At 38.3% G+C, this 26,032-nt stretch overlaps 1 protein-coding gene across 8 annotated transcripts in view; it reads right to left on the bottom strand.

The window, feature by feature from the left end:
- The window catches only part of LOC311588645 (contactin-4), a 980,815-nt gene that overhangs the window by 546,987 nt on the left and 407,796 nt on the right, over positions 1-26,032 (bottom strand). The window contains exon 1 of one of the 8 annotated variants that reach the window (XM_084766528.1): positions 7,126-7,425. The exons of 6 other annotated variants lie outside the window; for them this stretch is intronic. The gene's annotated coding sequence lies outside the window, so the exon portion shown is untranslated. Of the gene's footprint in view, positions 1-2,986; positions 3,008-7,125; positions 7,426-26,032 lie in introns of those variants that run through there. One more of the 8 variants, XM_084766530.1, reaches the window with a different exon arrangement.

A 26,032-nucleotide genomic window follows, 5' to 3' on the forward strand; every position in this document is an offset into this window, starting at 1 on the left:
GATCTCTGTGAGTTCGAGGCCACCCTGGTCTACAAAGCAAGGCCAGGATAGCCAATGCTACATAGAGAGAACCTGTCTCAGAAATCCACAAACCAAAACAAAACGGCTGTAGTTAAGATTATTTTAAAACCGATAACTGATAAAGTTGAAATATGCAATCTAAATCAGAACTTAGTTCTGTGTTGTGTAATTATATGTGTAAGAATATGTGCTTTGTGTGTGTGTGGGGGAGATAATTTCTTTGAACACATTCATTAAAAATATCTAACTGGGTTTCAGCATTCTACTAGATGAAGGGATTTCAAATTTTTGCAAACTAAAGCCTAAAGTTTATCAAATACATATTTCAGAGGGATTTTCAGAGCCTTAACCAGGCTTTGAATATGATCCTCCCTTTTCCCAATTTTGTGGAGTTAAAGAGTATGGTATATAAATTTATAAATGTTCCTCAAGTTAAATACACTTCAGTGTATTAGTTTTATAAGTATCTCAAATGGGATCCCACATTGTGAAAATGATTACCTGTGTATTACGTTTTCATGATCTTTGACAAATATTTCAAATTTTCAAAGAGCATATCTTGGATGCCAATAATAATTTGAAAGAGAGTTTAATTCGAAGGCTTTCACGTCTTTTACACATACTGACATGTCACAAAAGGTACTTGAAACAAGGACTAGGATGTCACCAGAGCGGTTAATTACCACAGCCAGCTGACTACCCATGTGGATTCCTATGGGCAGAGGGAGAGGTGAAGGAAGGGGGACACAAGGGAGTGGGCATGGATGTCTAAAGCTGTTGGGGTTCCCTCTAAGCACACTGTCAGACTGCTGGAGGCGAGTCAGAGTCACACACACTGAATGACCAGATTCACACCTTACAGTCATGCCCTAACATGTCAGAGACCATGTTTAAATACATGATTTTTCTCTTCTGTGAGATGTTGGTTATTTTTGGCCTTGACGGCAGGCATTTTGTCTCTATGTGAGCAGCTTTTCCAATCTTAAAGGGATACATTGAATCCTAATCATATTAGAGACTAATTCTTACAAATGAGTGTGTTTAATTTATGGTACAGAGGTTCATGTGCAGCACATGATGTTACTTATCCAATCCCTGGCTGATGTATTAATTTTAATAAGACACTTGGTATAGGAAAAGTGAATTGGAATAACACAAGATGCCATTTAGTGGAGTGGTGTTATATTCCCACCCAACACTGAGAATTGTAACTTTGCTTCCTGGGCAATTGAAGTGATTTAATAAAACCAGTCTCTTGGGAGCCAGTTTCCCATGCAATCTCCTAGAATCATGTTAGATAATGTGCAAAGACAACAGGGCAGTGGAGTAGAAACACCACAATGGGGAATTGGATCAAGAAGACTAGCGCTCTGTGTAAGTAGCTGCACAATTCCCATAGAAACTTGTTTACCAATATGCACCTAACTAGACAGGATATACCCACACATTTGTCCAGAAATCCTCACATAATAAGGAAATCTAATCCTTGTGCCACAGTCCCCATTTAGGTACAATAATTATATTTTTAAAGAATGCCAGCTATCAAAGCCAAGAGCCAAAAGCTTTCCTTTTCTCGGCATGCCTCCATTGATCCAAATTTCTTAATTATGGGTAAAGTAACTCAGTGATGCCTAGGCCAACTCTCCTGGGATAAGTCCCACAGCCCTTATGTAGCATGTTTTTCACCCATTCACCCACTATTTCCATTTGTGACCCAAAGCCACAGCACTTTTAACCACAATCCATTTACACTCATTCCACCACTAACATATTTACATTTTATTTCTGCTTGGATGGCACTCACATTTCTATCCACCAGTATAAGATTTCCTTCTGGTACTCCCTAAATCTAATGCCTGGCACAGTGAACTTCTATAAATTCTGCTACGGCTCTCAAATGTGTAACTCTGCATTTCCTATCTAACTGTTAAAAAAAAAAACCAAACACTTTCTTCTCAGCTTCTTATGCAACTTTACAGCCATAAATTATCCCACCCCATCCTCAAAACAACAGAAAATTTGTGCTAAAATACACAAGGATGTACATTCTTCTTTAACCTAGAGACAAAGACCTGGGGAGCCATCTCTGAAATCTAAAGCCATTAGTCCAATTTACAATTTTACTTTCTTAACTATGCAGGAAAAAAAATTCAAGCCAATGGATCATGGAGCCACTAAGAGTGGACCGAACATCTCAAGTCATTATAAATGCTAGTTTAAAAGCCAAAGTAGTGATGTAGAGCTATGAGTTAACTTTATAACCAAGTATTGAAGAGGCACAGTTTATCAGACATGATCTCTCGTCATTTTATATATTTTCAGTGTTGAAGGAGTCCACAGGCACAAAACCACTTTGGTCATAGAAGGCCATACAACTATAAAGCAAATGAATTATCGCTCATTACAAATTTCACTTGCAACTGACCTGCTGCCTTAAAAGCTGGGCCATCTACTCAGCTTTGTGGGATTTGGAAAAATTAATTTTTATCCTCTGCATGGAGAATTGAAACACAGTCTACAGCTACAATGGGATGGCATTCACATTAAAACTCCAGAATAATAAGCTGCATATACTGAGATTTATTATTGGCGAAAAAAAATTGAGATGAAAATGATTATTCCAACTAATATTTAAAAGCCATCAAAACATTATTTTTATGTGGAAAAATAGTTATCCTTCTGAGCTATTACTGTCTTCAGACAGCTAAGTAGCATCCATCCTAAAGTAGTATACTTGATATTAAAAAAAAAACTACATAAACATAAAGTGCCAACTGTTAAGTACAGCATTAGTCTGTAATTATTTGTGTCATTCCAGCTGCATGGCCAGCGCATATTTTATTTCATTTAATAGTGAGAAAAGCACAAGGGCTACGATCTTTGTACTACAAATAGAAACTCTGAATTGACTTAGCCTATTGCAGTATCTGTGACCGAGTTTGCATCTCACATGCAATTTATTTACCATTTGGCTTAGACACATCAAGAAGCTCCCAGAGTACTTCTGATAGGTTTTGTAATTGCATCCTCTTTCGTCTGTGCCTGAGAGGCTTATCTTTCAATGAGCAGTTCTGGGATGACAATTAATCGGTCGTAAGCAAATTCTCCAGTAGGTACTTTATTTAATTTTACTTGAATTTCCCCAAAAGTTGCTTATATGACTTTGTTGTCATGGACATGAATCTTATCTTCCATATAGTTGGACAAGACAGTAATTTCCTGTGGAAAATAAGGTGCTTTGATTGTGCCCTGCCTCCTTCTGTTAAAAATAAAACTCTTAAATAGTCAGTTGCATAGAAGTAACTTTCATATGGGGAATTTTTAACCTTAAAATGAGAAATTTTAGTCTAATTCATAAAACTAAGTCCTGCTTGGACATATTTTACAGGGAATGTAACATGAATATACTCTTATTTTTAACATTTACTTGGGTGTCTCTGTAAAACTGTAACTGTTGGAGTTATCTTTCTGTAAATTTCTGCCCATACACGCCTAAGACTAAGAACATGGAATGCATGGGCCTAGGAGATGGCTTGGTATGTAAAGCACTTGCCATACAAGTATGAGGACATGTGTTTCAATCCCCAGGACCACATAAATGTGGGCATGGGAGCACACATCTGTAATCACAGTACCCCTACAGTGAGACGGAAGGCTGAGGCAGGAGAATTCCCTCAGACATCACCGGCTATCACATTATATGTTACACATTTCAGAGGACAAAGAGGGTGTAAGGACTGACACCCGAGGTTATGCATTGACCTTCACCTAAACACCATAGCATGATCATCATACACATATGCACACACATACACACATATGATAATACACATACACACATAATATTCATAGAGAGAGAGACAGAGAGACACAAAGAGAGAGAGAGAGAGAGAGAGAGAGAGAGACAGACAGACAGACAGAGTAAAAGAGAGAATGAGATGGAATCCACAGAGAAGCAGTATGCTAGCATATTGTTTTCACTACAATAAACTTTCTTCTAGCAGAAGAAAACCAATAAGCAGGTTATGCAAGGAATGGGTGAAGACTGTTTGCTCCTAAAGTCCTGACTCCAGGAACAACTCTCAATGGAAACAGAACCAGGCACAGAACAGAAAGTAAAGTGGAGACTGAGAACCACTGTGTGTATACGGTGGTTGGACTCTACTGATACAGGGACCAGGGAATGAAGGGAAGAAAATATAAATGTATGGTAGTAAATATCTATAACCAACACACTTGATAAGCAGAGGCAGGAGGATTACCGGGATCTTGTTTAGCTTGGCAATACCATTCCATTTTCCCCCCATTTCCAAGGAAATTGGTAGAGTGTTAATGGAATGACAGGTTCGAGGCATCTTGAGATCATAGTCCTTTCTAACCAAGAAGGGATCGTAGAAATGGCACCAGTTTACACATAGATACCGAGGTATAGGGAGGTAAAACAGTATAAGCAGTTCCATATCAGCTTAATGTAGGTTTAACTCAAACTTCCATGTTACCATAGACAACCTGTGTGGTACACATTCGGTTAGTACCTGGTCCAGACAGCCAAACATTTATAGCTGCCTGAAATAATAAGGATTACTAAATTCTTTATTTTTCATGCAACCACATTCACTTCTTATTTTATTTTTTTATGTGTTATAAAAAATACACATAAAGAAATCACAGAGTTTCATTTCTCATCTCACAGTCTGTTAAAGAAGACTAGAGTATCATCTGTCTGCAAAGAGGTCGTGTTTATAAACACATTTCAGGGGCCTAGGACAGTCTTTTTTGTTTTCCATAGCTCTGAGCAAACATAGCTTTCTTTGCTGGCACATCCCTACTTGCCTCACCTGACCTTTCCACGTTGTTCAAGATAATCACTTTTGAGGTGATGAGGGGTGGGGGATAGTACACTTTGGGTAGCATAGACACTGTCCATAAGACAGGAGGATGGATTCCATATATACAAACAGACATATCCAGACATATTACCTTCATACAGAAAATGAGGATTCATCTGTTCATCTCGTTTATAGCACTTTAAACTTATTTTGAAGAGCAATCAAATCACCATGGTTTTAAAAGAACCTCTTAAAAGGTGAATGTGATACCCATCTGGATTCCCCATCTGTCGAGCCAGCAGACCCTGAGCAGGTCCTAGAGCATTCAAACCTGCCCTAATTTTCTTTAAACAGACTGAATACAACCAAGGAAACAGTTTCTCAACATTTAAATAATAATCCCAAACATTTTTAAAGAAGTAAGTAGCTACAGCATACTAGATATTGCATATAGCGCTTTGAAGTTTACGACTACCACACATTAAATATATACCATCCAAATACATCATTTAAACATTTTAAATGTTTGAAGGAATAGGAAAAATATCATCCAAACACAGCCTTGACTAAAGTAGCCATTTGGAGATCAGAGTAACAGAAACACAGGATCTTAACTTTCTGTTCCTGTCAACTCCTTAGAACAAACAGGACCATGAACTTGAATAAACAAGATAAAGACCAGCAATTATTTAAAGACATAATTGCATGCCCAGAATCAACACACTCAAAAGTTAGCTTTGCTATGAAGCTAATCCTTCATGTACGGAAACTTGAGCATAAAACCCAACTGGCAATTATTTCGGATTTCAGCGTCTGCCTCTTACAGGACTTACTTTTTTCAGGGTCCAGAGTTCTCAGCCAGTGCCAACCTGAAATAGGTCACTGCTCAGAGTTATGACAGCTACTCTTTCATGCCTTCATCTTTCCTAAACTCACTCTTGTTATTGGGATGCTGTGGCTTTGGTTTTGGTTTTGTTTTCTTTCCAAACCTAAAACTCTGAGAATATCTGAGCTCAATCAAGCACCCATCTATTTTGAGTCTCCTCTCTCATCTGCTCCTAGGCTGAATCAAATGAGAACATACTCCATGAAACATTTTCATACTTCACAGGTGTGGTTTCTCCTCTGCCTTGAGACTTGCTGCCTGTTCAGATACACTGTATTTACACTCTCAAAATTATGACCGCTGTAGTTTTGGGCTCACTATGGGAAGCGAAGTGCTGGTTTTGGGCTATGGATGCCTGCAAGCTCATGTTAGTACACACCAGCACTGGCTCTTGGTGGCAATGATTCACGACTCATATTCATCCTTATAACCATTCAATTATTCTATTTTTAATCCAGTAAAAAAAAGTGTGATTTATATATAGGTTAGAGAAACTCATATGTAAAAATATTCCACAAATCCTTCTCCACAATGATAACAATCTGTAATTTCACTGAGGCGATGCTCAGTTGAAAGATACTATGCAAATACTATTAACTATATTAAATTTTAATAGCGTTCTATAATAAATTCATCTTGTGTGAATAACAAATACCAACTTGATAGATTGCATTCAAGGATATTTATAAAGATAAATGGGCTTATTTTGAAGTGGTATACTTTTGCTTAAAAAAAAAAAACAACTCATTACCTTTTAAAAAATGGTGAACAGCAGTTAAACAGAGGTACTAAGTGGAATTATAAAATTTATATGTTTTAATATTTCAGATTTATATAACCTTCTTTTTGAAAGGTTTCTAAACTGTTGCAACAACAACAAAAAACAAAAACAAAAACAAAACAGGCAAAAAAGCATAGAACTTTACTGTTTCTACACTTCGTAGTGGCAGTGGCAGCAGAGAAGGCAAAATAAACTACCTTAAAGTTTGGGAATACAGAGGAGACCTGCTTCTCTAATGCAGGTGTGCCTGCAAAACGGTCTCTTCACATACACATTATCCTTACATTGTTCTTGCAGGGTTATAGAAGATAAAAATACTCTGACCACTCCAGGCCCCATAGATAACACCCCTCCCCACTCTCAAAATTTTAAACTAAGTCAATTATTTGTAACTCCCAGAAAGGCATTCTGGAAAGAGTATGTTTTGCTTTGTATAAGTCAGTTATCTAAGTGGTTTGACAGAAGCAGAGAGCGCTGAACAGATAACACTGTCTCACCAGCTTCATTCAACAAAGAACGAGGAACAGAAAACGCAACACGGGTTTGCAAAGTCGCATTCACATGGAGCGATAGGGAAGGGGGTTCTGGGGGGAGAACTTGGTACTTACAGACTGTAAAGTAAAACGTCCCAGTTCGTCTTACATGTTACAGCAAATCAAACAGACTTCACCTCTCAGCGAGTCCCTGCTTCCACTACACTGATCATCCACGCAGAACAGGCCCTTATGGATTGGTTAGGCAGCTGGGAGATAATGGGACCATATTCTCAGCTGGGACTGGAGCTTCTGAGCAGCTCTCTGCTGAGCGCTGCGTGGCTCTCCGCCAGCATTAATCAAGGAGGACCCAGCTCCGTGGTTGTGCTCCCCAAAGGATCGACGTAATTAGCGCCTGAATCAAAGACGCACACCGGGAGAATCACATATATCTATAACCGGTCTCTCACTTCAAACCTGATTAGGAAATCAAGTTGGTTCTCAGATCAAATGTGTTCAACCTTTCAGAAAGACACAGAGACAGCACGCAGCTGTCTGTAGATTTGCTGGGAGGGGTGGAGATTAAGGCTTCCTTCCCAGTGGGCAATTTATGTAATTCCTCAACTGCAGAGTATAATTGCACTGGTTGTTTGCTACATATGGTGGGTTTGCCCTATGATGATTTGGTTTGTCTGTTCCGGTTTCTCAGCATCTCCCAGGGCGGCTGCAGGCTGCAGCGTTATTTCCCCTACGGATTTGATGCAATGTGTTTGTGTGTATTCTTTTCGAGTTTAGTCTGTGGGAAGACAGGTTGGATTGAATCCGTTCCCTGTGGGGTGGTTTCCACACCTAAATGTGCTTCTCCAATGACTATGGAACAGGATGTTCAAGCGGAGTATCCCGCCAGCTTCTTGGGGTCCCTAGGAATCTAAAGGGAGCTGCTGCTGGGGCTGCTGCTGTAGACTCTGTTTTATTGCATCTGCATGGGAAAACGCGCCCAGGGGGGCCAAGCCAGAAGCTTATAAACTGGCAGGCTTTGGCAAGAAAGAGATTTAGAATCTGAATGTATTTTTTAAATGGGACACATTTTCTATGCTTTATCAGAACTCTGCTGCTCTTAATGATGCCTATGTAGACTGTTTTCTAGCCCTTGAAGACACTTGTGTAAATTTGACCAAACTCTGGTTTCAGAATATAAACAATCTTTTTTTTTTTTTTTTTTAATATTTGCCACTTCTTAAAGTACCTGTAGTTAAAGAGCTTCTGCAAGAAGGGAAAACATTTAGAGAGACACATACCTGAATTATGGTCTTCATTTTACTGGGAAAACACAGGTGATCTACACTATGACACTTCCATTCTGTGTCTTGTTTTCCATAACACATGCATGGACAGCTCTCCCAATGAACTTGAGTAAGAAATCAAGTTGGATCTCAGATCACACCTGTTCATTCTTTCAGAAAAACACATAGACAGCACACAGCCATCTACACAGTAAAAGACACTAGCCTGGTCCTCTGTGGACCTCTGGAAGTGACATTCCAACATTGTTCTAAGAGCTAGAAAGTGGGTTTCCCAGTGGAATGTGGTGTACAACACTTTAGAAGCTGCGGCAGGAGGATTGCCATTAGTTCAAGGCTGGTCTAGTTATGGAAATGAAATCTTGATTTCTGCAATTTGAAAGTAGAGATGTCTGTTTCCACAGGGAGTCCAGAATCCAATGTCCTCTAAACTGTGGTTTATAGGACTTTGAACACCGAAAGCTAGGAGGTTATGTGAGAGAGTAAACAAAAGGGAGGTTGTGGGGGGTGAAATCGCTACAACTAACAAAGTCTACTCAAGAATAAAACATCTAGGTGAAGGTCAAATTTGCCTTTATTGTGTCAGTGACCAGACCTCTGTACCTTTACAGGTGGATTCCTGCTCTATTTCAACTATGAGGTTTTTATTTGTTGTCCTGATTATCAGACCCAGGGCAGATGTTCTACCACCGAGTTACATCCGCAGTATGGTATTTGATTTAGGTTGTCTCAGCTTCCCTTCCTACATTAACTAATAATAGAAAGTGGCCACCGTCATGACTAGTTCCGCTCCTGTGGAAAACATCCTGTGGAAAACATTCATGCTCTAATTCACCACAAACCAATCTGTCTTATGGCTTTGATGCTGATCATAGACAGCAAGTGACAGGTGCACCAACACTCTGTGATAACTTTGTTAATAATGAGGTGAGTGGCTCTCCTACGTGATACCTGACAAGTAGGAGATGCATGCTCCCAGACATGTCACTGTCCTTATCAACTCTAGCACTGCAACCCTGATGCTCGTTAATCGTAACAGAACTCTGTGTCAGAAACAACGGGACTGCAATTGGACTCTGTTAATGTTGCCCTAAACTTAATTACTTCATATTGGTTCAATATGTATTTGCAAGTATTTCCAAATCAATTTAAGTAAGTGAACACATGTCCTTTATTCTTTGGGTGTTGCGCTTTGGTAATCATTGTAAAAAATGACGGGTACAAATTTCACATTTGTTATTTTTATCAGGATCATCATTATTGAGACTTTAACACATCTACTTAGGTAGCTCATGTGAGGTGCTGACAAAAATAGGTTAATTAAATAGCAATTGTGCTTCTTTGTTGTATTAGCAAACGTATTCCTGGAGTAGATGAAAAGAGGAGCAAATTAAAACAACAAAGTGTTTATTCAGTGGTACAGTCGAAATAAATAGCTTAATTGGTTTTGGGTTCCATTCACTCTCAGCTTGGCTTGTAATTACTTTGATTCATCTTTGATTATGGTATGTGATACATTCACTTTGACATCACATGCTTTGCACTTATTTTTAATGGCAGGTGATAATTTCAAACTGAGAATTTCTAACTACCATGAATTCTTCATACACCTCTCCCTTGAGACATACTACTTAAAACATGAAGTGGTTTAGTATAAAAGGCTAAGCCTGGATCACTCTTTGGTTTCAGATGAAACCAATTAATGTAATAAATATACCAAAGAATGATAGGAAATACAGCAAGCAGTAACTACAAATAATTAATTTTGCAAAAGTAAAACAATGTATCCCTTTGTAATCTGTTTCTAAATATATACAGGACTCTTTCTTTCTCCCTCTCCCTCTCCCTCTCCCTCTCCCTCTCCCTCTCCCTCTCCCTCTCCCTCTCCCTCTCCCTCTCTCTCTCTCTCTCTCTCTCTCTCTTTCTCTCTCTCTCTGTCTCTCTCTCTGTCTCTCTCTCTCTGTCTCTGTCTCTCTCTCTGTCTCTCTCTCTCTCTCTCTCTCTCTCTCTCTCTCACCTTTGCATTGAAATTGCATGATATTGCTTTCCTGTGTATGTTGAAGAGCATGCAATTTTAACAACAGTTGTCATGGCTAATAAGAACCTGGGGAACAGGGCTTCTGAGGTCTCTTTCTGGCTATAACACAGGATTCAGCAACTTAAATAAAGCTCTGAGCCTCAGCAATTCTAGGGACAAAAGGAAAGTTATGGCAACAATTTCCCAACAGGTTGAGACTTAATCAATATTTGTAAATGCTTTGGAGTTTTCAACAGTAAGTCACCAGATGTGCATAAAATTGCTCATTGCATCTTCTAGAAAAGGGATATATTTCCCTCATCTTCATTTCTCTCACTAAAAGAGTCAAAAGCCGAGCCAACTATGACATTTCTCCAGCTGGGAAGGTAGTGATTCAAACATTGCTGTCCAGGACAGCCACTGGAATGACAATTTGTACAACAGTGACTAAACTTTCTTTTCCAAACAGAAGTAACAAGACCAGTAAAAATACAAGCAAGCTGTATGTTAATAGTATCCATCTACAAAACGAAGTGCGTGGCCATGTTCATTTCCAGAAGCTGATCATATTTCTGCAACAATAACCCAGAGGGACCAGGTTCAGAAAATTAAAATTCTCTAGAGAAAACAATCCATGGGATTCATGTCAAAATGATATTAAACTAGCCTATGACTTAATGGGTGTCATACCTACAAGTAATTGTTCATATAATTGGACTGACCATAGGTAAAACAAGTATATTACTTGTATGTATATATGTATGCATGTATGCATGTATATACGTACGTATGATATATGTCTCTTTATGTGTATAGAGTAACATTATCTTACAAAAGATATTTCTTACTTTTATTATAAAGACTGAAAAGTACTAGCCAATTTACCTGTCATCAAAAGGTGATCAAGAAGTGACTTATCCTAAGAAAATACTGTTTTTCCTTCCAACATAAAAAGAAAGTTTTGAAGGGCTGATTTGTGTTTGTAGCAACTGGTAGTTGCATGTTTTGGCTACTTGTGTCTTTACAGTGAACAGGATGGCGCCAATCACAGAGAATCACTATTACACCCAAAGTTCCCTGGTAAGAAACCCTGACAGAAGGCCAGCATGGTGGGGTTTTCCTTTCCTTTCCTTTTCTTTTTTATTAATTAAACATTTTTATTTTTACATATACATTCATATTATTACACATATATACAAAAATTGCCCATATAAAGAAGAACTGTGACACAATCAGGAACTACATTAATGTTACACTCTTACTGTTTTGGCTATTTGTATTTGACAGCCTTGAAGAAAACATCTTTCCTATCTTGGTGCTTCTAAAATTCTGAATGTAACTCAATCTTGATCACATCTTGTCATTATCAACTTAAAACATCTATCTAGACCTAGAAACATCTTAACCCTTAACAACTATCTTCATTATAAAACTATGCCACCTGGTCTTCAATTCCATCAGCGACTTGAGCAGGAATAAATTTGATTATCTGAGTACACAGGGAGTGCATGTTAGTAGCTTTCCAAATGAGAAGATGACAGAGACAGTTTACTACCTGAATAGTCACCCAAAACTCTCTATACTATTGGAGCATCTTCTTCAGTCTTCTGGCCCAATATATCCGACAGACATATTTGTGAGGCAAGAAGTATTGAGGACTTGCTTATCCTGTCTTGGTAGAGTTTGGCTGTCAACTCTGCTTGCATCCAAGCTTGCCCAATTTTAGGCAGAACTCTGTCTGTGGTGAAAATGAGGACATTTTGCTCACTGGCTTGTTTGCCACATATGAAGCCATCCCCATAATGGGGTTCTGTGATGCTCATCATCCTCTTTGAGGTAGGCTGGGTGTTGCCAGGAGTTAAACTGTCTCATTGTCAGTTAATCTTTAAAATAATAAAAAACATTTTTAAATGTCAAATTGTGCACATCTCTGAGGTTTTTGAAGACCTTATCTAACTATCCTACCTTATCTTTCTTTAGAATTATATCTATCTGCCTCACCTAAGATGTATATTCTTGTGATAAAAATAGACTAGTAAAACTTATTTATCCTAAACAGCCTGCAATAGCACTTTAAGATGGGATTTTTCAAGGACTATGATTTACAAAATGCCTAGATGAGTGGTGTTGTCCTAGACATGGTTGCAGGAGTATATTAAACTGTCCTGCTTTCAGAGTTAGTTTAGATTTTGAAACATGATTTTGTAAAAACAAAACAACAGCAATAACAACAACAACAACAACAACAACAACAACCACAAGAAAGCATGCTTAGCAGAGCAAGCTACTTTAAAAGGAAAAAGGCATGATTCTGATGTATCAATGCAAATTGCAGGTATAAGGAAACAATAGCAGTAACAACAAAATTACCAGTGAGAAGCCTAAGAAAAAAAAGTCATCAATAAGTCCCTAATATGGCCATCTTTTAGTTTCATAAAGCTAAATGTAACTAAAAATATTATCTTTTAAAATTAATTCTATGAGAAATGCACCCAATATATTCTGATTGTATTTCATCCCCTTCCTCCAGATCCCCTCGCCTTCTTTCCTTATGTACCTGAGTTTGTATTCTCGTTTTTTTTTAAATCGATTCCATTTTGTGCCTCTCATATAGTCTTGGATGTGTGACCATCACTGGATGGTGGACAACCTTCCAGAGGTTACACTCATAAAGCAAACTCTCACAACAGCTACACGCCTGGGCTCTAAATTGCATGTTCATCTCTATTAAGCAATTCGTATGCATGCCATTGCAGTCACTATTACTTCATGTGTGCAACTGCCTTGCTGTGTCCACAAAACACATTTTTGCCTTGTAGTTATCCACTGTCTCTGGCTCTTAAAATCTTTTTGCTTTATCTTCTGCAATGAACTTTGTGCAGTGCTAGGAGGGGGTGTGATATATAATTCTCATGTGTGACTGATAACTCTGCAGTCTCTTATTTCCTGCATCTTTGAGTAGTGGTGGGTCTCTGATGAAATTTGAGAGATGTAAAAAGTAATCTACAGTTAAGAGGATACTTCATTAGGAACTGTTTTAATATCATGTCCATTTAGCAGATTAATAGTTGTGGGGTTTGCCCTAGGGTTTATGACCTATATATCTAGAGTTTTTTTTTTATTTCTACTCTGACATCAGTGCCTCTTATGGTATTCAATTTGTGGGGTGGGCCCTAGATTCAATTAGAACACGATTGGCTATTTCCACATTTTGGGCATACACTGCCAGACCAGACTTTACTATAGCTTGCAGACTTCGCATCTGGGCAGGAAAGATGATTTCTCTTTTCCTTCACTGGTGTGCATTGTATTTTCTATTACCATGAAGCCTAGCAAGTAATGACAGGGCTTGTAGGTATATACTCTGCATTTTTTTTTTTGTGGTCTTAATGTCAAAGTTGTGGAGGGCAAGCAAGAACACTGGGGATAGCCTGTAAGGTATGGGAGTCCATGGGACCTCACTGGCTAACAGTTCCAGAAGAAGTAACCCATTCCTAGCACAGGGAGTTTTTGTTTATTAGCCTATGGTGTCTGGTATGGGCATTGTTTTCATGTTATCAGGTAACACTATACTCAGATTTCAAGGGGGAGGGATAATTAAAACAAATCATATCTTAACGTCACCCCAGTCTCTCCTGGTCTTTTCCTGTATCTCACCACCAACACAACAGACACGTCTCATGAGCAAGTTGAATGCTATTTATACATGTTCTTTCTGTCTCTGTCCTTAACTCTAAATAGATGAGCTTCATTCTCTACGCTCTCTTCTCAGAATTCTCAACTTCTAAAATAAATACGTTTTGATTTGAATACGGCGTTGGTATTTGGTATAAACACCACGTGATTCACTAACTTTTGTTAGGAAATCAGTTTCACACTGCCTTTGCTTACTGAGTCAACCAATATTTATTGAGCACCTACTGAATTCACTGCTGATTTAAATTATTGGGGGTATGAAATGAACCTCTCAGCATCTGCTTCCCTCACAGATTTTATGCACTGCTGTTGTATCCCCTCCATCATTCTGTCTGGCTCAGAAAAGGTTTACTGCGTTTCTCGTCATCCACTGAGGTCATTATTATTTATAATCAGCTGTTTTCCTAATGTGCTGCCTCATGGACGCCTCTGAGCTGTGCCTGAGCTCCTCGGTCAGCTCTAGGGAGCATAGATGCTAGGCACAGGGCATCCGCTTTTCATTTAACTCTTCTGCAATCCTTCTAACAACTACAAAATGCCCTGTTCAGGCTTTTACACGAAAGGAGTCATAGCTAACTGTGGTTATTTTAAAGCGGAACTGTTTGCCGTTAGACTGATGGAGACAGGACTAGATGATAAAGCAGATGACCCCGTGATAAAGATAGGCAAGAGCAGAGCTCAACTGAACTCAGAGTTCCGTATTTAAGGTTACGGCAGGGTTAGAGCCAGGGAGAGTGCCGATTCGAATGGGTCTAACCTATAGCTTCATAAACTGTGTGGAGAAATAAGGGTAAGACACATTGCTTTGAAAAATGGACTAATGTGTTTGTTTCCCTCATTTCATTTACATAAAAAAGAAAATAGCTTGAATTTAGAACACAAGTTAGATCACATATTAGGTCAAAGGTCAGGTCTCTTTCCATGTGGAAAACTTAAAAGACCTTCCCTGGCATATTTCAGCCTGCACTGGTACTTCCTCCATCCTTTCTCTATGTTATAGTAAGATGGCAGGCAAGTGCCAACCACAAAAATCATCTTTTATTCCAGGAATGTGAAATTGATAAACCTGACAAAGCAGAGCTTCATAATCTCCTGTAATTTTAAAGTATACAACCACTCTTATGCTAAATGATATATTTAGCTATGTCTTTGCAATTTTAAAGCAATTTGCAAATTTGAAACATACTGAAAAAATTAAGCCAAAATATTAACCTTATCACTCGTATGCAATGTTAATCCAAACATTGCAATGTTAACAACTTTAATTTTCTATTCCTTATAACTTATTCTCTTTCTTTATATCCCTCACTACTTCTCCTCTATTATACTATAGATTTTAAAAAATCATATGGAAGAATGGGGGCATGGAAGGACCCAGAGGGTTCAGAAACTCCACAAGGAGAACATCAAGGCAGGTGGATCTGGCCCCAGGGGTGACTGCACAAACTGTTGCAACAACCAAGGACAATAAATGCAGTAAACCTTCGACTCCCTATTCAGATATAGCCAGTGGACAGCTCATTCTCCATGGTTGTGTGGAGAGCAGGGACTGCCTCTGACATGAACTCTGGTGCATGTGTTTTGATCACTTCCCCTTGGTGAGGAGGCCTGACAGCACCCAGGGGATGGAGAAGTAGGCTATCTGGACAAGAACTGATACGCTGTGGTCATATGGAAGGGGATGAGGTCCCCTTCTATCAGAGGTCTAGGGGAGGGGAATAGGGCAGAAGAGGGAGGGAGGGAGGGAAGGAGGGAGGGAGAGGGAAGATGCAATCGAGGGGCTAACAATCAGAATGTAATCTGAGTAAATTAAAATTTAAAAAACAAAAAGGAAAGTAAACTAAAAGGAAAAAATCATTCCAAAGTGCACAGTATGTATTCAATTTCATCTGTAAACAGAGTTTCCAAGGATATAACACATATCTTAAAAAGGCAATATTTAGCTATATAACTATGACCCAATTACCTAAAGCAAGGAACTGAACACTGGCACACAATTACACTCTACTATACAACCCACACTGCATGTTTTAAATTGAACCAGTACTGACTGCACTCTATGGCTAGGTGCCTTTTTCTCTGTTTTTCTGTTCTAAGGCCCAATTAAGGACTATAAGGTGACTCTGTGTGTGTGTGTGTGTGTGTGTGTGTGTGTGTGTGTGTGTGTGTGTGTGTGTGTTTTCATACATTTCTGTTACGGAGGAGAGTCCCTCTACTACTTTCTTTGTGAAAATAATAACTATAAAGAACCTAGCCCAATTATTTTTATAAAATTATACCCAACCTGTTGTCTCTTTTTTAAAATTTATATCTATCTATCTATCTATCTATCATCTATATCTATCTATTTATCTCTACCTTTTTATTCACTTTACATCCTGATAATATTCCTGTCCCTCCTCATTTTCCAGTCCCACCCTCCCTCCCTCTTCCCTCTCCCCTCCCCTATTCCTCAGAAAAGGGGAGCTCTACTTCCCATCCACCCCAGTTTATCAAGTTGCATCAGAGTTCACCTTCTTCCCTTGTAGCCTGGCAAGGCAGTCCTTCCAGGGGGAAGTGATCAAAGGGACTGGCAACAGATTCCCTGTCAGAGACAGCCTCTACTCCCCTTAGTAGAGGACTCCCATGAGCCCTGAGCTGCATAATGGGCTACATCTGTGTAGGGGTCCGAGGTCATGTCCATGAAAAATCTTTGGTTGGTGCCTCTGAGCCTTGGTTAGTTGACTATGTTCCATTTGGGTCTTCTTGTGGAGTTCTTGTCTCCTCCAGGTCCCTTCCCCCCACCCCTTTTCCAGAGGACTCCCTAAGCATCATCAAATGTTTGGCTGTGAGTCTCAGCATCTGTTTCTAACTGCTGTTGGGTGGATCCTCTCAGAAAACAACTCTGATAGGCTCCTGTCTGCAAGCATAGAAGAGCAACCTTAGTAGTGTCAGGGACTGACTCTATCCCATGGGGTACGTCTTGGGTTGGGCCAGGCAGTGATTGGGCATTTCTTCAGTCTCTGCTCTGTCTTCTCTATCCCTGCACATCTTATAGGAAGGGTGGGTTTGGGGGTCAAATATTTTGTTGGTGGATTGGTGTTCCCCTCCCTATACTAGATAACTTGTCTAGTTAGAGGGTGTTCTTTTCAGTCTCTATGGCCCCTGCAACTGAGAGTCTCTGCTAGAGTGCCCCTCATATCCTCCCAGGAGCCTACCCTGACTTAGGTCTCCAGCTTGCAACAGAGATGGCCCCAGCCACAATTTCTTTTTTCTCCACAGGCCTTCTGTCCTCCAGCCCTGGTTCTCCCCAGGTCTGATCTCCACCCTCATGTCTCTCTGTGCTTCCTCTTCTACCTTGTTCCCTCTCTTCCCCCACTATCTCTGTCCAGCATACTTCCCCTTTTGTGTGAGATTTAAGCATCCTCCTTTGGGTCCTCCTTGTAACTTATTGTCTTTGGGTCTGAGCATTGTAGTATGCTTATCCTGTACTATACCACCCCTGGGTATACACCCAAAAGACTCTCCACTGAACAACAAGGACACTTGCTTAACTATATTCATAGCAGATCTATTCATAATAGCCATAATCTGGAAACAACCTAGATGTCCTTCAACCGAAGAATGGATGAAGAAACTGTGGTACATTTACACAATGGAATCCGACTCAGCTATGAAAAACAAAGAAATAATGAAATTTCCAGGCAAATGGATGGAACTAAAATAGATATTAATTAACGTAATCCAGACCCAGAAAGATGCATATGGTTTGTACTCACTCATAAGTGGGTTTTAGCCATCTAGTATAGGATAAACATGTTACAATGCACAGACCAAATTAGTTTTTTAATTGTTTCTTCATGATTAACAATAAATGTCAACTATATTATGTATAACTGATTGTTTAATATTTTGGTCAGTTGAACAATGTATAAATGGCATGTTATCTGTAGTCCATTATAGTTAGAGGCAGACATTATCCATTTGTAGTAATGTTGGTGATATTAAATTTGATCAGCAGATCTTCCTGTTATAAATATGAAACTTTATTTTACCTTTGTAAGTAATCACTAAAGTTGGGGGAGACAGAATAATAGTTGCAACTACATAAATATGCAACTACATAATCATTTACAAAATAGTTATTCTACATATTGACATATGTAGAAGGTGTCTTTTTAAAAATAGAAACGGAGTTTAACCTTGTAGTCCTAGCTGGCCTGGAACTCACCATGCAGATCATGCTTTCCTCGGACTCACAGAGATTTCCACCCCTCTGCTTCCCGAGTGCTAGACTTAACATGTGTACTACCACACCACCTAAATTTATTTTATAATGACGCTACCAAGAAAGTATTTGTAATATGCCACCATAATTCCATAATTAATAATCTCCTAATTTTCTTTCTTGTAGGCTTTGTAGTCATTGTTATCTCCTATAAGATTTGAAAGTTGTGGTAATGAATAACATTCAGGAAATACGAGATTCCTGACTTACTTTCAGAGTCAGAGGCCAATGTGTTCATGAAGCTATTCGGAAAGGTATTCTAGATGGGAGAAAGACACAGATGTTGCTCATTTTTTTTAAAGAAATGAGCAAATGCACAGAATAATTTGGGTGTGGCTTTCCCATCAGTGGCTTAAACTAAATAGTTAGACATCCCTCTCTGCACCTACCAGAGCTAAAAATGCTCTTTACCAGGTTAGATTCACTTAGAGTTTGCAAGACACTCTTTCTGTGAAGAGGCCAAACATTCCTTGAAGACATTGAACCTTGTACCATTTATTGACATTTAAACTGTTCTGTTTTGTTGCAGCATTTTCACCTGTGAATGAATAAGAAATGGAACATGCCAGTTGTAATCTATTCTCCACAGTGATGTCAGGATATCTGTTTCAAAATGGAACTCGAGACATAATGTCCTTTTTTAAAAAAAAACTTTCAGTGGATTCCTCTTAAATACCTAGTAAGGCAAAAAAAAAAAAAAAAACCCTACCAATTAATGAAAATCCATTCTGCAATGACCCCTCTTGACAACCACACCCATTGTACACAGATGTGTGCTTTATAATCCATGTCAACTAGAATGGTTCCTTCCTCCTTTTTACTTTACAGATCCATGAAATACAATCTCCATTTTATTTTTAACACATTCACACACCTAACTCATCATGAAGATAATCCTGCCAGCTTTTGAGAAGTACCTCTACCTGAAAAGGTTCACAGGGAAAATGATGGAGTGAAGCAGGTCAGTGTCCTACATTACCCATTTTCTGGGAAAGCTTGAACAATTACAGTACTCATTTGTGTTTGACTTTGTAGAAAATGAGGACAATGGAATCACCTGTCATGAACAGATGATATGAGGATTACATGAGCCAAATAATGTAAAGCTCTTAAACATGGCTGGCACACTAGGTACTCAGTGTATGATATCTCTGAGAGAGATGAAAGCAAGACCTTTTCAAACACTTATTTTAAAATTTTCAAATACATAGAAAAAAGTAGAATGAAAGCTACGTATTAAGCCTACTTTGCTTATTTACTATCCATGTGTACTCAGATAAGTCAATTCACTTAGCTCAGAAGCCTGGTTGTCACATGCACTATAAAGGCAAACTTTCAGGAAAATGGTGAACTAATGTTATTGTTTCATACTCATCAATATGCTGATTGGAAGAAATATATCAAAATGGTATGTATGCACAGGTGCGTCTATGCTGATTTTAGAAGGAAACAAACTGGTAGAGCGTAAGAAGAGCATTATATTGATGGTGGAGTGCATGTTGGATGGGCTTGGGTGGCTGGCAGGGATGCAGTGCTGCTCATCTTAGGTCATTTGAATGCATTTTCTGGAGAAAAAAATCACTGCTGGACATTGGAAAACCTGTTTTCATTCCCCCACAGTGATAAATTATACACAGCACAGAAATTTTCAAGACCTCTAATATGAGAGAGTCTGAACATAAGAAAAATCTACCTTTATACCCAAGTATTGAGCTGTTCTGTCTCCAAAATTTATGGAAAAGACTTAATAAGCTGGCTAATATCCCTCCATCTAATGGCCAAGACACAGTGTTCCAAAGTTGTTAATATATTACCTTAAATGGTGGAATAGTGGAAAGGCCTTTGTGGATGTGGTCACTGTAAAATTTTAACACAGTGAGTACATTCTGAATGTATGAATGGGCCTGAGGCTATCACAAAGACTGTTGAGGAGACAAAAGAAGGAAATTCAACAAAGAGAGAAGAAGAAAAGGAGAGAGAAGAAAGAAAACGGGAAAGAGGCAAACTATGATCCTGCTTTAACACAGCGGCAGAAGCCCCAGTGTAAGAAATACACACAGCTTCTCAAATGTAACCCACTTCTCTGGACTGGAGGCTCAAAGAAATGCAGCTCTACAGACATGTTTTAGATACCTGGCCTCAAAATGGTCAAATAAAATAATAATAGTAATGATGATAATACTAATAAAATTTAATATAATTATATAATATAAATTTATTATATACAATATATTATATAGTAAATATCCTTTAGTTTTGTGTGTGTATTTAAGACATCAAGTTAGTGGACATTTGTTATAGTATCAATAAAATACTAGTATAGAAAAGATAACCTATCAACTGTAACCTACCTAAGTATAAAGGCCAAATTTATACTTCTTAGTGCCGGTCCAGTAAGATGAATAGGAAAATTTAGAAACTATAAAAACACTATAACAACACTTGAGATTTATCAGATATGAACTTAGACTTTTTGTATTGGTATTTATCTACCATCATGACCACAAACGTCCCTTACAGCTTATCACAAATCTTCTAAGAATATATCACACAAGGAAAACATCATGGGGAGACATCCAAAGTTGCAATCATTAATTGGTATAAAAAGAACTAAACATAATAGAAGAATCTGATAAGTAGAATGAAATAGCTATATACATTCAGTATGGAAATAAAAGACAGGAATCTAGTAGGGTGACCCCAGCTAAGACTCCTAGCAAGGAGGCATATGGAGCCTAACTGGGCTATTATCTTTAACCAGGCAAGACTTTCAATAGAGGGATTGGGACACCAACACAGCCACAAAACCTTCCACCTACAATTTGTCCTGTCTTCAAGATGTGTTGGGGTAGAGATGGAACAGATACTGTGGGAGTGGCCAATCAATATCTGATCTACCTTGAGACCCATGGCACAAGAGGGAGCCCACCACTGACTGCCCAGAGGACCAGGATCCTGAGGCTGGATAGCCTGGAGGCCTAGGGTAGAACAACCAAACAAACAAAGAAGAAGTCAATGAAATGTTTCCTAACGGCATTCTGCTATACCTATAGATTGAAGCCTAGGCCAATTGTCACCAGTGAGGTTTCATTCAGCAACTGATGGGAACAAATGCAGAGGCCCACAGCCAAATATTAGGTGGAGCTCAGGAGATCCCAAGGAAGAAGGGGACATAAGACTGTAGGAGTCAAAGGGGTCAAGGATACCACAAGAAATCCCATGGAATCAATTAACTTGGGCTTATAGGGGCTCACAGATACAGAGAGTAACAATGAAGCATCCTGTATGGGTCTGTCTTAGGCCCTCTGCTTATATGTTGGTTGTATAGCTTGGTTTTCTTGTGTGACTCCTAATGATGTGAGCCTGCTTTTATGACCCCTTCCTACTACTGAGTTGCTTATTCTAGCCTTAAAACAAGATGAGGTGCCTAGTCTTATTGCAACCAGATAAACCATGTTTGGTTGATAGTCATGGAAGTCCTACCCTTTTATGAGGGGAAATAGAGGAGGAAGAAAGGAAATGGGAGGAGAGCCACAGGGTTAAGAAAAGGGAGGGAAAACTTCAGTCTGGATCTATTATATGAGAAAAAAATAAACAAAAATTTATTTAAAAAGAAAGTAAAGACAAGTATGCAATTTTAAAAGTTGTATATATTTAGTGTGAGGAAAATTGTAGATTATATAAAGCATGATATTAGAGAATTCTAGGTACTGGGGAAGTGTTTGGTATCTTGATAGTTAAAATTCAATCTCAGGAACACTGTGAAGACTTTCCATACTGTAAACGCAGTGTCCATGTATCTATTATACATAAATTATCCACAAATATTAAGAAAATATTAATTAAAAAGTACACTGGGAGATAAATATCAAGTGTAAATTTATAGTAAGCTACAGTATTAAACATGTGTATAATATCTGACTGAGCATATATGTAGGAGAGAATAAGAGTGTTCAATATATAGTCAATGAGAATTCTAGAGCTGAGTATGTTGGTTTTTTTTTAAACCATTTTGAGTATTTTGTACATAAGCACCATACCATTCCCATCTGTCCCTCTATATAACTGTATATACAACCACCCGGGGCGAATTAGCATCACTCATATGAACATTTGTCTAGGCCTGACCACCTAGGACTGGACATCCTATGCAGGAGCACATTTTTAGAGGACATTAATTCCTCCTCTTCTAGAACCCATCAACCCTGTAGCTCTTCATGTAGGGGTGGAACCATGTAGAACATCCCCTGCTCAAGTGGGCATGACAACTGGAATTGTTGTTACACGGGTCTTGTTCAGGTAACTACATTGTAGAGATTTCATAGGGGCATTTTACCTGTCTTGTTCAGAGGACACTATCTAGCAGCGAGTGTCCTGGTCCTCTGTCTCACACAGTGTTTACTATCCCTCTGGCATGATTTTTGTCTGATCTTCCATTCTAAGCATTGCATTGCGGATACATCATTTGGGGTTGGGAACCTCACTGTGTCTTATTCTCTGCCTTTTAACTAGTTGTGATATATTGAGAAATTTTGGTAATGATGGACCCAAAAGTAACCAAGATATTTTAATACGTATTTTTATGGGCTCCAAAAGAGCCATTTTATAATGATAGACTCAAGATTTTCATGGACTTCAGAAGGAAAGTGACTGGAAGTTGTAAAAGGTGGTATCACAGTGTAGAAGAAAGAATGTCTGAAACTGCTCCTTTCTTTTAGGTAGTGCTAGGGAATTGAGACCAGCTTAAACTGGACATGTGATCTCCACTGCCCTGTCTCTTCAGCAAAATGAGGCTGTGAAAGTCCAGTAGGTCTGAATGTTAAAACTACAAATGTTGGATTATATAAAACTGTAGGTGGAAGGCCAATACATAAGAATCAACCATATTGGTATTTATTATGATCAGATATCAGGAGCAAATTTAACAAGTAAGGATGTCATTTATAATCACTGCAAATGAGCTGATATCCTTAGGTGTAAACTTCACACCTATATATGTGAATATAATATGTACACTAAACTTATAACAGTTCAATAAAAATTATGTATGGTTTTCATGCTGAAAGATACTATATAGGAATATTTTCCAAAATGTGTCTATCAGATTACCATTAGATACCCCAACGTTTTGTGTATGTATAATAATGTATAGTGTATATGTACATAGGTGTATGAGGCTAAATTCATTAGTTAATACTATTACTATTTTCCAATAAATAGTATATTTTAAAATTGCTATAATGTATGTGGTACTATACACATCACAGCTAAAACACTGTTGACACAAAAGAATAATGTAGGAAGAAATGCTTTTCTCAATAATAAAGCTTAGCCATATAACTTCATTAATCATGAGAGCACGGTATTGGCAGAAAGACAGAGACTAGATAAATGGATCCACATAGAATATCCAGAAATTGAGCCACATACACCTTTCCAACCTGTTTCTTTCCTTTTTTTTTAAGAAAAGAGATTTTTCTTTTATTTTGAGATTAATACAAGTATATCATATCTTGCTTCCTTTATTCCTGCAAACCTTTCCGTATGCCCTCCCTCTTTCTTTCAAATTAATGGCCTCTTTTTTCATTAGTTTTTGTTAGATTTGCATTAAATGTTACATTTAACCTGTTGTTACATGCATATTTCTAAATACACCCTCTTCCAATTAGTATGACATCATTTGACCATATGTTTTTTTTTTGTTTGTTTGTTTTTACACTTGACAATGAGACAGGTTAATTCCTGGCAACACCCAACCTACCTCAAAGAGGATGATGAGCATCAAAGAACCCCATTATGGAGATGACTTCAAATGTGGCAAACAAGCCACTGGGAAAATTTTCCTTATTTCTATCACAGACAGAACTCTGCCTAAAAAAGGGCAAGCTTGGATGCAGGCAGTCAATGGACAAACTCTGCCAAGACAGGAGAAGCAAGTCCTCAATACTTCCTGCCTCATAAATATGTCTGTCGGATATATTGGGCCAGAACACTGAAGAAGATGCTTCAACATTTTAGAGAGTTTTGGGTTACTATTAACGTAGCAAACTGTCTCTGTCATGTTTTCACTTGGAAAGCAACTAACCTGCACTCCCTGAATACTCAGGCAATCAAATTTATTCCTTCTCAAGTCTCTGATGGCGTTGAAGACCAGGTAGCTTAGTTTTCCAGCCTGTTTCTTATAGCAGTGATATTGATATGTAGTCTTACATTGTGGTGTATGAACTACATATCAGGAAAGTTGAAAGTTTAAAGTTTTGTAGCATAGTCACAAATTTATGTGACCATCACTAGTATATAATGTACAGCAAATGTATCACTATGAAAAGTCTACATTTAACAGTAGGTAGGATGATTTTTCAAGAGAGTACACAAACAATTTGACATATGAAAGATTTTTAAAAATAATATTGGCAGAAAATTTTGAATGTCTACCTAAAGTTCACAACTTTTTTAAGCATTAGCTCAAGTTGAATGAACTTAGATATAATTCAGGAAATTATAAATGTTTTAGAGAAAATATAATAAAATATTTTTGAATGTAAGCTTAGACAAAAGATGCTTAGATAACATGACCACAGACCATGGAAATGAAAACAAACATGGATAAATTAGATACCACCAAGTTTAAAATTTTTTAATGTGATATATCACTTGTTCAGATGAAAGGACAAATTATTGCCTAGACAAAATATTTTCAACTGTGTTAAACAAAGGATTGTTATTTATAAAATCAAAGAACGCCAAGATCAAAAATTTGCTTACTAAAAGTTGAAAACACAGGTAAAATGTAAAATGCAATACTGATAGCTATTAGAGACATGAAAAGTAAAAATTACAATTAAATATAACATGTATACGAATGGTTTAAATAAGAATAATAGCCAAAAATGCTGGTGAGGCTGTAGAAAGCCAGGATCTAGAAGGTAGATAAACAGTAGGCAGGAATTGTATGGTGATGCACACTGGTAAACATCCATCCAACTTCTAAATCCAACTACACTGATATTACCATTGAGCCGGTGTGTTTCTCTCAGGCCTGTTATGAATGCCCAGAAATACAACAGTATTTTAAAGATCTATTAAGTATCAGCCAGTAGGATTCTTATGTATTTACAGTGTTATATGCAATGGAAATAAAATAGAAATATCCAACAGATTAGGCACATAATAAAATCTTCTGTTATAACTAATACTACACTAATGGTGTTTACCTGTCTTTTAAGTAATTTTTACCTGATAGGAACTGAAAGCCTATTGGCTGTAAGTAGGGTAAAGAGAAGACTGGATAAGAAATGAACTAACCATTGGCTAGATCTGGGTAGGAGTTTAAAGTTTACCGCCTGTATTGTCCTTGGCTGGTGCCTTAGTTTGAGCGGGACCCGTGGGCCCAAATCTGCCTATCAAAATGTTCTACTTGTAGGTTTCTAGGACCTTCTGGATCCTTCTACTTTGCCATTCTCCCATGATTCTCTCTTCTAGAGTCCCAATAGGATGTCCTCCCCTCTGTCCCAGTTTCCTGGTAAGTGAAGGCTTTCGTGGGACATGCCCCTTGGGCTAGTATGTAGATATAAGTGAGTATAGGAGACCTGGTGGCACTCAGAGGAAGGACAGCAGGTTACCGAGAAGAGACTTGATACCCTATGAGCATATACAGGGGTAGGTAATCCCCCTCAGGAACAGTCATAGGGGAGGGGAATAAGGGGGAAATGGGAGGGAGGGAAGAATGGGAGGATACAAGGGATGGGATAACCATTGAGA

This window comes from Acomys minous (genome assembly GCF_964271855.1).
Source record: "Acomys minous genome assembly, chromosome: 17".
Taxonomy (NCBI): Eukaryota; Metazoa; Chordata; class Mammalia; order Rodentia; family Muridae; genus Acomys; species Acomys minous.